Source organism: Schistocerca americana, chromosome 7 (assembly GCF_021461395.2).
Source record: "Schistocerca americana isolate TAMUIC-IGC-003095 chromosome 7, iqSchAmer2.1, whole genome shotgun sequence".
In the NCBI taxonomy this organism is placed as follows: Eukaryota; Metazoa; Arthropoda; class Insecta; order Orthoptera; family Acrididae; genus Schistocerca; species Schistocerca americana.
The window spans coordinates 170,325,386-170,343,226 of record NC_060125.1 but is presented as its reverse complement, the minus strand read 5'-3'; the positions used below and the strand labels follow the sequence as shown (position 1 = coordinate 170,343,226).

General features: G+C 41.1%; 1 long non-coding RNA gene across 1 annotated transcript in view; it reads left to right on the top strand.

The window, feature by feature from the left end:
• The first annotated feature begins 15,368 nt into the window (after positions 1 to 15,368).
• The window catches only part of LOC124622663, a 383,452-nt gene continuing 380,979 nt past the window's right edge, over positions 15,369 to 17,841 (top strand). The window contains exon 1 of the long non-coding RNA XR_006980670.1: positions 15,369 to 15,552. This is a non-coding gene — a long non-coding RNA (uncharacterized LOC124622663). The remainder of the gene's footprint in view (positions 15,553 to 17,841) is intronic.

Sequence of the window (17,841 nt, the reverse complement as noted above, 5' to 3'; positions counted from 1 at the left end):
AACGGAGCAGGTATAGTGGACCCACGATCGTTACCTGCTGAACAGAGCAACGGAGTTGCTGCTTGCGTACAGGGTGCTCCTCCAACTGCATACCATATTGTTAGTCATAGCCAACCAGACATACAAAAAGTAAATTTCTTATTACAATAAGGTTTACACCGAACAGTTATACAAAAGTTAATAACAAATGAAGAAATGGATACGTTAAATTATGTAAAGTAATAGGTATAAAGCACGTTTCGTCTTTATGTCATAAAAATCTGTACAGGAGAGAGAATCAATGATAATCGGATTGAAGACCGTAGGTTGCCATCTGTGAAGATTTGCAGAAAACTTCGTATGCCAGCAAAGATAGAGCCTCAGTGACGCCTATTGTTCCCATGGGGAGTGCCTGGAAGTATCGATATCCACTATCCAGCGGAGGATGATTTCAATTGCAGACTACTAGTAGATCACAGTGGCGGCAAAAATAAAACTCGAGTGACGCCGATGGTTATCATGAAGGCAGCGGCAAAGTGTCGATATGCACGTTTCAGCAGAAGACGATTATAAAGTTGAGACAATGAATAGCTGTTACAGAGTACTGGCACGCAAGTAAGGAACTTGTAGATTTTTCAGATACCACAGTTGAATGTGACAAATTTGCCGGTAATATAATAAGTAAACTAAGTGTACATAGTTTAGGTTACATCAAGGGAAGCTCTGAGACACAATTGTCATAAAACATCATGTAACCATCAAGACGGACATAAATAAAAAACAAAAAACATTAGTTGTCAAAACTTTAAAAGACGCTGTGGACATAGTTGTTCGCAGTTCTGAGTAATTAAAAAATGCAAATATGAGATTAAAAATTATTACTGGGAATGTAATAAAGAAGAATAAAATGTGAACAGGAGAGCAAAAGCATTCTATAATAAGTCTGAAGTTTGCAAACTATCAAAAATATTTTTCCCAAAAGTATAACTGCTTCTTGATTATCGACGAAGATTTATTTTTATAATGAGCATAAATTACTATTTCTTCAAATATATTAAGAAAAATTCCTTGCAGTGCATTGTGGAGGACTTGCAAATTGTTCGCAATAGATCCTTCAGAGTGATTGGTGATTGTGATACGTCAATCATTGGCTAAATGCCGATTTATTAAGAGATATACGGGAAACGTGTTTCTCATAACAAATAGTGAAATTTCAACCTATTTGTCCAATATAACATTTTTCACATTCGTCACATATAGGTAAACAGCGGAATTTAAGTATATGTCATTGCAATTTTCAATTATATGTTTCTGTCTATTCTGCAAAAGATTTTTTAATAGTAAAAGCTCATACCAATTCGTTCTCTTTGACCAGTTTCTTTATTTCGTCACATACTAAATCCATGTAGGTCGCTTTGGTACATTTGCAGTTAGGAACGCTAAGACTGTCACGAGATTTTAGCAGCTTATTGAACAGGTTATCAGAGGCGAGAAAGTCAGCTTTGGAATTCTTCTTTAAAGTGTTTAAGTCTTCTTGGATTGCATCTGATTCAAGAGATAATTTAATTACTCTAAATCATCGACTGGAAAAAGGCTTTTTTGCATTAAGAAGGATGACTGGTAGCTAAGGCTTTTGCAGTTTTCGTGTTCTAGTGCGAAAAAAAAATTGGGATGAACATTATTTAAAATGGTAGTAAGTGAACCCAACTTGCCTATGGAACCTTTATGTAACAACAAAAAGCCATCTATGTATCTTTTATAATACGGAAAAATTGTAAATCAACGCGATTAACAAAGGTGTCAGCTAAGGTACCTGCTAGAGAACTGCCCGTTGCTAATCCATCCTTTTGGAAATAAATTTTTCCATTGCATGAAAATTAGTTGAATGCGAGAGCATTTCCAGTTATATCAATGAACGTTTGTTCCTCCTGCTCTCACAATCTTAATTTGAAACAAATTATTTTTAATAGTAGCTATATTAGTGCACAAGCCTGTAATATCTAATGAAGCAAATCTTGTATTATCAGTAATATCGATGTTACATATTGAATGTGCTAATTCGTAACTGTTTTTGATGATAAAGGTCCCTTCGAAAACATGAAAAGGTGTTGCAGCATCACTCTTTTTTTTTTGTTTAGGTTGTACGAGGGACAACTCATATTACTGTTAAGTAGATGAATCGGCATATGAGATTTATGTAACTTCATCTGAGATCTTAATTTAGGCAATCGAGGATTCAGAATGTCCAATAAAGTTTTTTATTTCCAAACAGAAGTACATTATTTTCATCACTGAATCTTTTAGAATACATGGTTGTAGCTCCGTAATAAATTGCATTGAAGAATATCTTTTTTATATCTTGATGGTAACTAGTTTCTGACGCCAGTGTCCATTTTCAAACCATCCATATCGTTAAGGGTGACAAATATAGGAGATAGCCTATATATAGCAAAATTTCTCCAGCAGTGATGATCAAAATAGCACTATTGTGAACTCAACAACAGTAAACAGACCACAATGGAGGAACATTAGAGATGTTCTCTAATGTCCATCCTATGTAGTCTGTTTACTGTTGTTGAGTTCACCATAGTACCATTTTGACAATCACTGCTGGAGTAGTTTTGCTATATATAGGCTATCTCCTACATTTGTCACCCTTAACGATATGGATGGGTTGAAAATGGACACTGGCGTCAGAAACTAGTCACCAGCAAGAAATAAAAAAGATACTTGTCAACGCAAATTATGATGAAACTATAACCACTTACTTCAATTATAAAGGAAGTTGCGGACCTAGTGTTCACTTGCAGTGTGCTGTAAGTTCGTAAATCAATTTTTTGAACCTTATTTTGAAATTTTGGGGTTGTAACTCAGTTAATTTTGGTACTGCCATTCTCACAGAAAAACGTTAGTCTTAGAAACGTAATAACTTTCACAGACAGAAACGAGAGGTATATATGCTTGACATTTTTTAACAATGTGGGCGACCTAGATTATGAAAAGACAAGTAAAAATATCAAATAGCCAGACCGCTATTTAACAGCATTTACTTAGATTTCCAATTTCAGCAAACTAAGTTGCCATCTTCCGACCTGCAAGACATAGATCGGAACTGTAAGCGCCATTACTTCATAAATGATGGAGTGATATATTCTTACATAATCAAGATCCACACCACTTATCTTAAGCAATACATTTCAACGAATCGCAACCATGTGCACATTATAACGTGTCACATCCTAAAAAGACATTTCAAAAACATCAAAACCGTGTTACATCGGCATGTCAAGTATTAAAAAAACGTTACACAAACTCCCCTGTGTATTGTACAGACTATGCAAGCTCATGTTCGTACAATAGCTGGATGGAGACACAGATTTTACTATCAACCATTTATATACATTAGTGATATAATGAACGTCCAGTACTTTCTGTTATGATTTCTATAAAAACTTGATTTTTTTTTTTAGTTTTAAAAGAAACCATTTTCCACTGTACTCTAATTTGGAATTCTTAATATATGTACATGCAAAGTGGATAATCGCTTCGTTTAAGTGTTTGATATTATTTTAAAGTTATGCATTATATGATACAATGCATTATGTCACTCCTACAGAGTCAACTAATGGTTGATCGTAACATCTGTGCTCTTTACATTGCAATCTCAGTCTTCATTCAGCTATTGTGCGGCTATGACCATGTGTAGTCGGTGCAATATTGATGGAAGTTAATGCAACGTTCGTTTTATAAATCTCATACTTCACATGCCGATATACAATAGTTTTCATGTTCTTGAAATTTTTTCAATGATGTGGCACGCTACAATTTGCACATAGTCGTGATTCATTGGAATATACTGCATAAGGTATGTTTCATATACCATACTTACGTAAAAATACACCACACTTCCCTTATCTGTGACTCAATTGCTTCTACAGTTTCGATCACGGCGCTACAGATCTGAAGTTGGCGACTTAATTTGCTAAAACCGGTGATCTATATAAATTATGTAAAATAGCTTTCTCCTTCTATTTTAAAATTATTAGAGTGTTGTCTTTGTCTGTGTTTGCTGCAGATGCTTTATCAATTGTATGCTTGTTAAGCTTTGGTGGCAATTTCTTTAGTATTCAAGGCAAATTTGGCAGCATCTGATTTACTCTAATGGGAACGTTTATTAGCAACTTTAACGTCCACCATTACGCTTTTAATGTTTACATCGTAAAGAGCAGGCGTTAATTTACATTTCAATCTTTGGTTAAAATGTCAGTTTTAGCTGGAGTGAAATGGATATTACTAAGACTGGAAATCTTTGAATGCAGTTCATGCTCATTAATGAAAGAACCGTCTGAAATTTTATGTTGCTGGCTAATAAGAGTATCTATTTTCTTATGATGCTTATTCATTATTGTATCACGCAAGAAGCTAATTTTCTCGTCGGTAATATTGAGTAGTATAGAAAAGATTAAAGGAGACATCTGGGTACTTAAAAGTAAATGTAGGTGATACATTTTACTATTTAATTCCTCTTTTTGTTTTATCGCATTCCTAATTTCAGATTTCATCCATAGAATGCTGCTCTTCTGCTGAATAACTGAAGCAACATGAGAACTGGATTTGATGTTAATTATAGTATATTTTGGAATAATATGTTTGACTAAGCACTGTTTGTTAAAATGTATTTTCGTATTCAGTTTCATTATTTTCGTTCTTATTCCTCTAAATTTCCTGAAATCTGCGTATACCTGGATAGGCACTGAATCAATAATTTTTGACAACATTTCCAGTGGAGAATATCAACGGTCCGTATAAAATACTTCAAAAATAGAATTAAAAACAGTCTTGCCCGCAATCAGATATTTATTCGCGATGGTAAACGGTTTCGGTCAAATGTGACGATCTTCGGATCACAAACACTGAAACAAAAATATAGAATGGCTTTAGAGGGAGTATTACAATAATTACGAAATATAAAATACATAAATTATAAAAAATAGTAAATCAAGAAATTGTACCTTGGTAGAAGGCAGCGGTGGTGGTGAACGAAGCAGATATCGTGGACCACGAACGTCAACTGCTGAATAGAGTAACAGGGATGTTGCTTAAGTTCATGATGCTCCGCCCATGGCATACCGCATTACGTCAATAACGGCCAATCAGGCATACAAGAAGCAGAAATATTATTGCAGTAAAATATACACAAAATAATTATACAAAAGTTAATAGAAAATGAAGAAATAAATACATTACATTGTAGAAAATAGTATATACAGAAAGTATTTCGTCGTTGTTATAAAAATCTATACAAGAAGGAGAACCAACGATAGTCGGCTATAACAACGTAAAATGCCATCTGTAGGGATTTGCAGCAACCTCGTAGGTCGTACATCAGCTAAGATAGAGCTTGTGTGGCGCCGATGGTTGCAACGGAGACGGCTTGAAAGTATCGGCATGCACTATACAGCGGAAGAGCATTTCAGAGTTGCGACAGCGACTAGCTGTTACGCAGTACTAGCGTGCAAATAAGAAGGTTTAGATATATGCGTCAGAATACTATAGCTGAATGTGACAAGGAGACAAACAAGATAGCAAGAAAAATAAGCGTACATAATATGAAATGTACCGCAACATAGGTTACATCAAGCGAATCACTGCGGCAGAATTGTCACAAAATAGCATGGACTCGCCAAGGCAACTGTAAATAAAAAAACAAAAGATGTGCTAACAAACTTAAAAAGATACTGTGAGCAAACACTGAAGCGACAGAATTCATGGTACAGATGGCGGTAGTATCGCGTACACAAGATGTAAAAGGGGAGTACATTTGCGGAGCTGTCATTTGTTCTCAGCTGGTTCGTGGAAAAAGGTATCCAGCGTGATTACGGCCCCACGAAGGGAATTAAGAGACTCTCAACGCGGAATGGTGGTTGGAGCTAGACGCATGAGACATTCCATATCGGAAGTCATTAGGAAATTAAATACCTACAATGTCAAAACTGAGCCCGAGAACATACACTACTGGCCATTAAAATTGCTACACCACGAAGATGACGTGCTACAGACGCGAAATTTAACCGACAGGAAGAAGATGCTGTGATATACAAATGATTAGCTTTTCACAGCATTCACACAAGGTTGGCGCCGGTGGCGATATCTACAACGTGCTGACATGAGGAAAGTTTAGAACCGATTTCTCGTACACAAACAGCAGTTCACCGGCGTTGCCTGATCAAACGTTGTTGTGATGCCTCGTGTAAGGAGGATAAATGCGTACCATCACGTTTCCGACTTTGATAAAGGTCGGATTATGACCTATCGCGATTGCGGTTTATCGTATCGCGACATTGCTGCTCGCGTTGGTCGAGATCCAATGACTGTTAGCAGAATATGGAATCGGTGGGTTAAGGAGGGTAATACCGAACGACATGCTGGGTCCCAACGGCCTCGTATCACTAGTAGTCGAGATGACAGGCATGTTACCCGCATTGCTGTAACGAATCGTGGAGCCACGTCTCGATCCCTGAGTCAACAGATGGGGACGTTTGCAAGACAACAACCATCTGCACGAACAGTTCGACGACGTTTGCAACAGCCTGGACTATCATCTCGGACACCATGGCTGCGGTTACCCTTGACGCTGCATCACAGACAGGAGCGCCTACAATGATGTACTCAACGACGAACCTGGGTGCACGAATGGCAAAACGACGTTTTTTTCGGATGAATTCAGGTTCTGTTTACAGCATCGTGATGGTCGCATCCGTGTTTGGCGACATCGCGGTGAACGCACATTGGAAGCGTGTATTCGTCATCGCCATACTGGCGTATCACCCGGCGTGGTGGTATGGGGTGCCATTGGTTACACGTCTCGGTCGCCTCTCGTTCGCATTGATGGCACTTTGAACAGTGGACGTTACATTTCAGATATGTTACGACCCGTGGCTCTACCCTTCATTCGATCCCTGCGAAACCCTACATTTCAGCAGGATAATGAACGACCGCATGTTGCAGGTCCTGTACTTGCCTTTCTGGATACAGAAAATGTTCGACTGCTGTCCTCGCCAGCATATGCTCCTCTCATCAATTGAAAACGTCTGGTCAATGGTGGCCGCGCAACTGGCTCGTCACAATACGCCAGTCACTACTCTTGATGAACTGTGGTATCGTGTTGAAGCTGCATGGGCATCTGTACCTGTACACGCCATCCAAGCTCTGTTTGACTCAATGCCCAGGCGTATCAAGGCCGTTATTACGGCCAGAGGTGGTTGTTCTGGGTACTTATTTCTCACGATCTATGCACCCAAATTTGCGCGAAAATGTAATCTCATGTCGGTTGTAGTACAGGGTGATTCAAAAAAAATACCACAACTTTAAAAATGTGTATTTAATGAAAGAAACATAATATAACCTTATGTTATACATCATTACAAAGAGTATGTAAAAAGGTTTTTTTTCACTCAAAAACAAGTTCAGAGATGTTCAATATGGCCCCCTCCAGACACACGAGCAATATCAACCCGATACTCCAACTCGTTCCACACTCTCTGTAGCATATCAGGCGGAACAGTTTGGATAGCTGCTGTTATTTCTCGTTTCAAATCATCAATGGTGGCTGGGAGAGGTGGCTGAAACACCATATCCTTAATATACCCCCATAAGAAAAAATCGCAGGGGGTAAGATCAGGGCTTCTTGGAGGCCAGTGATGAAGTGCTCTGTCACGGGCTGCCTGGCGTCCGATCCATCGCCTCTGGTAGTTGACGTTCAGGTAGTTACGGACAGATAAGTGCCAATGTGGTGGCGCTCCATCCTGCTGAAATATGAATTGTTGTGCTTCTTGTTCGAGCTGAGGGAACAGCCAATTCTCTAACATCTCCAGATACTGTAGTCCAGTTACAGTAGCACCTTCGAAGAAAAAGGGACCAAAAACTTTATTGGCTGAAATGGCGAACAAATGTACAACTAAATGAAACTTTATAGCTCCCTTAATTCGCCGACAGATAGTGCTTAGCTCTGCCTTTTGTCGTTGCAGAGTTTTAAATTCCTAAAGCTGTGGTATTCTTTTTGAATCACCCTGTATAATATATTTGTCCAATGAATACCCGTTTATCATCTGCATTTCTTCTTGGTGTAGCAATTTTAATGGCCAGTAGTGTAGAGTTCCAGGTATTACCTCTCATCACAGAGAACGCAGTGGCCGACCGCCTTCACTTGACGATCGAGAGCAATGGTTCTTGAATAGAATTGCCAATGCTAAAAGACAAGATACGTTGCTTGAAGTAATCGCAGAAATGAGTGGAGGATATACCATGAACATATGCTTTAAGCCCATGCCGCGAAATTTGGTTCTTAATGGGTTGTGGAAGCAAAGCGATGCCAGTGCCTTTGCTTACAGCATGCCATTGCCTGAAGCACCTCTCCTGGTCTTGTGACCATGTCGGTTGTACCTCGGATGACTGGAAAATATTGGCCTCATCAGGTGAGCGCGATTTCAGTTAGTAAGAGCTGAAGACAGGGTTCGAGTGTGGCGCAGATCCCACGAAACCATGGACCCAAGTTGTCAACAAGGCACCGTGCAAGCTGGTCCAACTGACGAACTGAAACAGTACTCGATAGGATACACTCGGCTACTTGTAGACCACTTGCAGCCACTCATGGACTTCGTATTCTCAAACAAGAATTTATATGGATGAGAATGCGCCACGTCACCCAGCTATAATTCTTCGCGATTGGTTTGAAGAACCTTCAGGACAATTCGTGCGAATAATTCAGCCATCCGGATCGCACGATATGAATCCCATCACACATTAATGAGATATAATCGGGATGTCAGTTCGTGCACAAAATCTCCCACCGGCAACGTTTTCACCCTGATGGACGGCTATAGAGACTACGTGGCGGGATTTTTCTGCAGGAGACTTGTTAATTCCATGCCACGCCGGGCAATAAGAGGTCCGACACGATATTAGGAGGCATCCCATGACTTCTGTCACCTCAGTATAGCTGTTTACAATAACAAGAAATTCCATAAAATAGCTACGAACATGTAATTAATCTTTAATATTTGTAAAATAAAAAAGAACAATAAATAATGAACAGGAAAGCAAAGGCACTCTATAATAAGCCTTCAAAACAATGATAAAGTTTTTTTTCTCAAAAGTCTAATTGTTCGTTGAGTGCAGACGAAGGTTTATTTTCATAATGAGCATCATTCTATCTCTTCCAAGATATTAAGTCAAATTGCCTTCTGTGCCTTGTGCAGAACTTTCACGTTGTTCGTGATAGATCCTTCAGAATTTCTGCGCTGGTCAAGTGTTGAGCAAATACTGATTTATTACGAGACGTACAGAAAGTGTGTTCTTTGTACCGCGCAGCGAAATTTCGACCCGTTTGACCAAAGTACTGTTCGTCACAGTCACCACATAATATTTTATAAACACCGGAATTCAAGGAATCGATGGTGTCTCCGGATCAACACACAGCCGTCGTGTGATGCGGAGCCTCACGTTCAGCAATGAGCGCCGGACGGTACATTCGGAGACACTTGTGCTTGCTCCGGCATTCTACTGTACTCTGTCGTGAGATGTGACACACAACGCTGCCTGTCACGCTATAGAGACGGGAAAACCTCTTACATCCACGGCTTGATTATGAGGTTTGGGTGTCCAGTAACTTGTCGTCCACGCGTGGTTCCGCCGTCCTTCAATAACTTTCCATAGGTGCTCGTGACAGTGACACGCGAACAGAAAAATGTTTCATATGGCTCTGAGCACTATGGGACTTAACATCTGAGGTCATCAGTCCCCTAGAACTTAGAACTACTTAAGCCTAACTAACATAAGGGCATCAGACACATGCATGCCCGAGGCAGGATTCGAACCTGCGACCGTAGCGGTCGCGCCGTTCCAGACTGAAGCGCCTAGTACCGCTCGGTCACTACGGCCGGCCCACGCGAACAGTCAACTAGCTTCGGTTTTCCCAGGTGCCGGACATAACAATTTGCCCTTTTGACGAAGTCATCTGTGTCGGTGGACTTCCTCATTTTCGTCCCTTATTGTAATACCGAATTATCCATTTGGAATAACCATTTGCCTTTTAAAAATAACATTTGTATAAAAAAGTAATTAAATAATAATTAAATTTAAGTTTATTATATTCCACTCTTATCTACAAAATATGGTTCTTATGTACACCCAAAAAATATGGAACAGTATAACAAAAACAACTACTGGTAAAATCCTATCGTAACTAGAATGATTTTCCATTTGTCTCCGCCCCGTTTATTCACATTCCTTGCCGCGTCACGGACTCTGCCGACACCATGCAACATTGAATGTCGTGATGGGTAGTGGTTGTAATGTTTTGGCTCTTATATGTGTACGTACTAAATGTGTGACTTCAAGAATTCGCAAGTTGTGGGAATCTTCGTTTGCTACTGGGCCCGTCACTTATTCTGAATTTTTGTTCTTAATAGCCGTCGGCGTACAGGAGCCGAACTCACTTTTGGAGTTCAATTAAGAATGCGGGATTTTTGGATTGCGTAGGTCGTTGGCCAGACAGTTTGTAGAGGACACGAGTATAGAACTTCTTTCCCAACAGGCAAGGCGTTTGTTCTCTCAACATGAGCCGGCCGCTCTGGCGGAGCGATTCTAGGCGCTTCAGTCCGGAACCGCACTGCTGCTCCGGTTGAGGGTTCGAATCCTACCTCAGGCATGGATGTTGTGATATCCTTAGGTTAGTTAGGTTGAAGTGGTTCTAAGTCTAGGGGACTGATGACCTCAGAAGTTAAGTCCCATAGTGCTTAGAGCCATTTGAACCATCTCCACATGAAATAAACAAGTTGCAACACATAAAATATTGATAGTATTTCCTATACTCGATTAACAGGAGGATATCAGTATGAGTAACACTATCTCTCAGAGACTACAGCTTAACTTAAGACTGGTGTCATCTCGATTTACAGAGTAGTTTTGTTTACAGTGTTTCTGAATTATTATCTTTACTGTGTTTCGCTAAAATAAATTTACTATAATATCATATAGCACCATGGCTTAATTTGCATGGGGACGCTCAGCTCGATCAGTCAGAAAGTTGATGGAGGAATAGAGCCTGACCGACTTAATTTTCACGGCAACGACGGAAGGGTGGGTATCGTCCATTCCCTGACCACCGAGAACTGCACCAGTGTTCCGGATACTATTCCAAATCTCTTTAAAGCGTCTCGCGGGGTGTGGACATGTGTACTGTTAATGGCCACGCGTTAGCCAGATAGATGCGTTAAGACCGGTGGTCATACTGACAGTATGCGAGAGGCATAGGATATGTGCAGGCACTGAGTTCCAACCTCTCTCTTCTCTTTCGTTATCGTCAACACAGACGAGGCAGTCCGTTCCAAACGTGCTCACAGCGGTCACCTACACGAAGCACTCGCTCATAACACCCGACATTACATACGAAATATTCCCTGATCTGGGAGCAAATATTTATATAAGGTGATTTTTATTAAGTACACTCCAGGAAGCTAACTAATGTGTGGAGAAATGCTGGGCAGCTTGAGAAGCTAATATAGCTGACCACATTAATAAATGATAAAGAGTGCACTTGAGTGCGACATGTGCCAAAAGTAACAAGAGGATGAGTCCAATAGCTACGGGACTATAGTTAAAGAACATCACTGTTGCTTTATTTCCACAATTTGTTCATCTGTTTTCGAACATAGGTAATTTCTTAGTAACTGCTCGTTACCGTAAACTTATTTGAAGCGATTTACATCTTTCTATTAGACATCAAAATTAAATAGAATACTAATTTGTGCATTTTATTGATAATTGTCTTTGGGCTTTCTTTCCTCAGCATTTGTCACAACTTTGAGATGAACAGTAAAAACAGCAGGTGTCTGTCACCTACCATCAAATACTCTGTCTGATAATTATTGTTTGTGCTCAGAACTAAAATGTTGACAACATACGTCAAAATGCCCCACATCAGGTACAACACAACAGCGTCCAACGACTGGAATATAGCATGCCCTTTTCAATTAAGATTTCTTATGTGTGTCCTTACATTTGATTGGTCGGTTGGAATTCATTGTGTTATGTGTTTAGCAACTATTTTTTTTTTTTCTTGCACAAAACTGTTCCTTTACAGGCTAAAACAAGGCTACTAAACAGACTGCTTACATTACGTTTGCACCCTCTTCTGGAGTATTCCTGTGAAGATTTGTATCTGCATTATAAAGAGGACTGGCGGACTCCATCGGAAAAGTTCAAAGAAGGTAAGCTCCTTTTGTATTATCACGAAATAGGGAAGAGTGGAAAACAAAGGTGTTTTTGGTTGCGGTAGGATCTCCTCATGAAACTTTAATCAGCAAATTCCTCCTCATAGTGTCAAAATATTTTGTTGGCGCCCACCTGCACATGGTGAAACGATCGTAATAACAACATAAGAAAAATCTGAGCTCGCACGGAGTGATTTAAGTATTCGTTTTTCCCAAGCGCTGTTCCAAAGTGGAACGGTAGAGAAATACCTTGAAGGTAGTTCGATGTACATTCTGCTAGGCACTTTCTTGTGAATGGTACAGTAATCATGCAGACGTAGGTGTAGATGAAATGCCAAGAATCTTCGTTTTAAAGAATTTTTGAATAATACTCAGAAATTCGACCTCTTTGCCCCATTGGGTCAGAAGTCTCCTCTTATGTCAGTGGTCGCAGCTCCGACTGCCAGTTTATGGATAGGGAAATAACACATGATTATGACATAAGCAGAATGTACAAATTGAAAAATTTAAAGAGTGCTCTAATTACTCGTTTGCTCTATTTTCGTTCTTCGTGTATTGCTACTAATGAATGAACTATGAGCTTTTCACTCACCAAGCTAAAAGTGCAGTGGTTGTGGTCTTCAGTCTAAAGACTACTCTGATGCAACTCCTAATGCTACTCTACCCTCTGCAATCCCTTTCATCTCTTAAAAACTACTCCATCTCACATTCTTATGAATAAGCTTACTGTATTCCTCTCTATGACTCCCTCTACGATTTTTACCCCCACATTTCCCTCCAGTACTAACTTGGTGATACCTCGATGTCTCAGAATGTGTCCTATCAACGGATCCCTTCTTACATACAGGTTGTGCCACAAATTCTTTTCTCTTCAATTATATTCAGTACCTCTTCATTAGTTACGTTATCTACCCACCTAATCTTCAGCATCTTTTGTAGCATCACGTTTAAAATACTTCTGTACTATTCTTGCCTTAACTCTATCTTCCATTTTCCACTTCCATACGTAGCTACACTCCAGACAAATACTTTCAGACTTCCTATCTCGAGGACCTATATTCTATGTTAACAAATTTCTCTTCCTCAGAAATTCTACACTTGGCTTTGCCAGTCTACATTTTATGACCGCTCTGCCACAGTCATCATCAGTCCTCTGCTAGCCTAAGAATAAAATGCATCTACTGTCTTATGGATATCATATCCTAGTTTATATCCCTCAGCATCGCCCAACTTAACTCAGTGAAGTGGAAATTGATAATTCTAATAACAGTGACCCAGATCAAATGGTTCAAATGGCTCTGAGCACTATGGGACTTAACTTCTGAGGTCATCAGTCCCCTAGAACTTAGAACTACTTAAACCTAACTAACCTAAGGACATCACACACATCCATGCCCGAGGCAGGATTCGAACCTGCGACCGTAGCAGTCGCGCGGATCCGGACTGAAGCGCCTAGAACCGCTCGGCCACCACGGCCGGCTGACCCAGATCTTCCACTTTCGCCTTGTATGCAGCATGTACATTGTTGTAGTTGTTGTCTTCAGTCCTGAGACTGGTTTGATGCAGCTATCCATGCTACTCTATCCTGTGCAAGCTTCTTCATCTCCCAGTACCTACTGCAGCCCACATCCTTCTGAATCTGCTTAGTGTATTCATCTCTTGGTCTCCCTCTACGATTTTTACCCTCCACGCTGACCTTCAGTACTAAATTGGTGACCCCTTGATGCCTCAGAACAAGTCCTACCAACCTATCTCTTCTTCTAGTCAAGTTGTGCCACAAACTCCTCTTCTCCCCAACTCTATTCAATAACTCCTCATTAGTTATGTGATCTACCCATCTAATCTTCAGCATTCTTCTGTAGCACCACATTTCGAAAGCTTCTCTTCTCTTCATGCCCAAACTGTTTATCGTCCATGTTTCACTTCCATACATGGCTACACTCCATACAAATAATTTCAGAAAAGACTTCCTGACACTTAAATCAATACTGGATGTTAACAAATTTCTCTTCTTCAGAAACGCTTTCCTTGCCATTGCCAGTCTACATTTTATGTCCTCTCTACTTCGACCATCATCAGTTATTTTGCTCCCCAAATAGTAAAACTCATTTACTACTTTAAGTGTCTCATTTCCTAATCTAATTCTTTCAGCATCGCCCGACTTAATTCGACTACATTCCGTTACCTCGTATTGCTTTTGTTAATGTTCATCTTATACCCTACTTTCAAGACACTGTACATTCCGTTCAACTGCTCTTCCAAGTCCTTTGCTGTCTCTGACAGAATTACAATGTCATCGCGCGAGCCTCAAAGTTTTTATTTCTTCTCCATGGATTTTAATACCTACTCCGAACTTTTCTTTTGTTTCCTTTACTGCTTGCTCAATATACAAACTGAATAGCAACGGGGAGAGGCTACAACCCTGTCTCACTCCCTTCCCAACCACTGCTTCCCTTTCATGTCCCTCGACTCTTATAACTGCTATCTGCTTTCTGTACAAATTGCAAATAGCCTTTCGCTCCATCTATTTTACCCCTGCGACCTTCAGAATTTGAAAGAGAGTATTCCAGTCAACATTGCCAAAAGCTTTAACTAAGTCTACAAATGCTAGAAACGTAGTTTTGCCTTTCCTTAATCTTTCTTGTAAGATAAGTCGTAAGGTCAGTATTGCCTCACGTGTTCCATTGTTATGTTTTATTTTATTGTTTGTTAGTACATCAGGGTCGTTCTCACACCTAAAAAACATTAGACAATTCATAAAATTTTATAATGACACATGCCTATAGATGGCTGCGATTCTGCCCCTGCGAGTTTGAGACTAGACCGACTGTGGGACGGTCACCCCTTGAGCGCCGCTATAGATTTTCGCGTGGGTTCGCGCCGCTCCGGCACGCGCGCCCCCTCCCCTCCCCCCGCATACTCTTGCCGCCGCTCCCCCCCCCCCCGGCGCCGTCGCGGGGGTGGATCGACGGCGGCGTCGGTCGGCCGCTGCCGGGTCGCGCGGGCGCCGTGCCAAACGTCGCGACTGCGGCGGCCGCCGTCAGGGGCGCTGGCGTCGCGGCGCCCTCGCGCCTATCGACCCGGCGCCCGCTCGCCCTCAGTCGCGCGTCCGCCGTCCTACCGTTCGCACCTCCTTCGCCGCCACCCGCTCTCGGTCTTCCACTGCCACCAGCCGCTCTCGTAGCTCCGCTCGCCGCCACTTCCGTCCTCTTTCGTAGACGACGCTGCCCGGCGCCCCGTGTCCAGCGCCTCCGCCTTGCGTCAACTGCTCCTCTCGGCGAACGCCTGCGACCGCCGCGTGGTGAGTACTCCGTGCTGGAAGCTGGAGGGGGCGTTGATCCTCAGGGCGCTCTGTCTCTCTCTCTTACTGGAGCAGCACCAAAAATACCCGCAATAGCACAACAGCCTTGTGTGCATGAAATATGCCAAATATTAACAATTTCTTACAGCATAATTTTTTATCGGTTTTACAACATACATGGCATTGAATTTTAAATACCACTTTCGTTGGTGCAGCATCACGAATTTACTAAGAAAAGATCCAGTATCAGTGCAATAGAACATGTCTGAGAAACAAGGGACGTAGCTGTATTGCCATTTAAATAAATTTCATCTGTGTGTGTGGCTTAAAATGTCACTGGGATTTATTTCCTTTCTTACACCGAAAGCAAACGCTTGTTTATACGCTGACTTGATGCTATTCCGCGTGATGGATACCTTGGCTGGGTCCAGAGTTGTATTTATTTTGTAGAGGAAAGTCATCCAGGAAACAGCAACAAAAACTATTGCTCCAAAATCAGTTTCAAGGGGTCTGTTTCCATTTTGAAATTTGTAGAATAAGACAGTATGACATCACATCACACTCTAGGGATCCGTCCCTAAAAGCTCTCGGGTGCTGCAAATAAAAGTGAGAAACCTATTTTACCTGTTCGGATTTTTTTTTCTCCTGCACAATGTCTATAGGCCATCTTTCTTTACGTGTAAATCACTTTAGCGAATGTGATTTCGGATATTAACAGCTTCTTGCTACAACATAGTTTTAGTCAGAACATACTGAGCCATAAATTTTAGTTCTTAATTTGGCTGGCGCTGAAAGACAAGATCATTTATTACATAAACTGGTATCACTGCAAGAGAAGTCTCTCGCAGTTTGGAAAAAAAATTAATGTACGTCTATTTGACGTAGTTTATTGTCTCCATTTAAATGGACGCGCCAAACATCTACGCGCGAATAGGAGTGTTCCGGATGCTAGCATGTGATCAGAATATTCCTATGCCACTTTTTTTAAAAAAAAAGTCTCTGAAAAGTCGGTGAACTGGCCACGTGCACGAACCCACTTCCAATGTTAAGTTTGCCACTTAGAAAGACTCGAATTATAAGTAGGGATCACTGTGAAGAACTGTAATGCAAAAGGAATTAAACAGAAAATCAATTTTTCACCACATCATCCATGAAAAGAGAAAATACAGTTACAATAGTACTATGCCTGGACTGAAGGATGTTATGAAAATAATGGGGAGGAACCTTTTAACGAAACGTTTGAGGGCATGTGAACACAGTGCGTTTTTTGTCGACGATGTGATAACACAAATTGTTTATAATTATCATAATTCACTATTAAATAACCTTCTTCGTAGCCGGAGTTGTTAATGCACACCTTTGCGGTGGTCCCAGACTCGTAAGTAGCCGGTTCGAGTCCAGGTAGGAAAAGAAATTTTCAACGTCACTATTTGGACGGCAAGGAGAGGAGAGGTACTGTCGTGAAGTTCCTGATTACCAGACTCTGCGCCAATGTGCTGGGTTGAATTCCAAATCCCTCCGCAGTGACTCACTGAGTTTGGTCATGTGACACTGTTGATGCCGATGCGTCCATGAGATGGGGACGTTGTTGGCAGTTCCCATGGTACTATTCGAGGGTAGTAGGCTGTGTGTCGCTACGGTATTACACCATCTCCCTTCTCTCGTCATCATTCAACGCAAAAGTAATACGACACTACACACACAAACACACACACAAACACACACACACACACACACACACACACACACATGACCATTGCAGTCACCAACAGTTGACAGATACACTTAAGAAGCGACTTCAACTCACCGCGTTGTATGGAGCCTCTGAACGCGGAGAAAGGAAACACTCTCCGATTAGACTGCTGAACAACTACTTGGGGTCTCAGAGTCAACAACGTCACACAACTCTTCATTTCCTTTTTATCTTTAAATTAGGTGCATATACCGAAACCTGTAACCTGCGAATCACTGAGGGCTAAATACGAAACCAATAGATAAATTAAATGCATTTGCAGCTGAGAATACGATCAACCATCAGCTACATAAAAGAACGACGACGGAAAATTTGTGTTGGACCGGGACTTCAAACCGGATACCCCACTTTACGCGAGCGGTCGCCGTAACCGCTTTGGCTATCCGTGCGCGACTCACAGCGAGATGCAAACTTTTAAATCTCGTCGATCCTGCGTCACAACATCAAACTCGTACACACGTTATGTGATTGCCGCACAAGAGAAGACATTTTAACTGAAAGTCGCTGCCGGATATCGGCGGATAAATACGAAACTA